Raw genomic sequence first — 573 nt, forward strand, 5'->3', positions numbered from 1 at the left:
ATGGCTATTATATCACCAGCCTGTAATATTTGTCATTATATGCACTTGACACATTACATTCTAGTAAAATATTAGTGACTAGTATCAAACCTAGTACTGTAAAGTGGTGAGATGGAGGCACGAGGCATAACCAGTCATGTTTTATTAGGCACGTTTGTTTCACATATCCAAAACACATCAGGAGCACCATTGTTGCCCTGCCTAGAAGCCCTAGGACCACGTTTTTCTGATTGTCACCTTTGAAGTCAGGCTCCATTAAAGCCTATTTTGAAAACCATTTGTAAAGAGTTCTCTACAGAAGAGAAGTTAGCAAGGTCATAAGTACTACTTCACTCTTAAGAAATTAAGCTCCAGTTTCACCACCAACCTGCAAATATAGTGCTTAATCTGGATGTCTCTCTCATCATCAATGTTCAACATTTTGTTTGATACACCGTACTCTTAGTTAGGTAGTCTTATCTATTTAATTTTTTTTCTGTTTCCAGTCCAGTAACATCTTCAGTTTATTCCTTGGCTAGCAAAAGCAATCCAAGAAGAAACAAAATACTTCGGTTATTCTGAAATTACAGATTT

This window comes from Rissa tridactyla, chromosome 5 (genome assembly GCF_028500815.1).
Source record: "Rissa tridactyla isolate bRisTri1 chromosome 5, bRisTri1.patW.cur.20221130, whole genome shotgun sequence".
In the NCBI taxonomy this organism is placed as follows: Eukaryota; Metazoa; Chordata; class Aves; order Charadriiformes; family Laridae; genus Rissa; species Rissa tridactyla.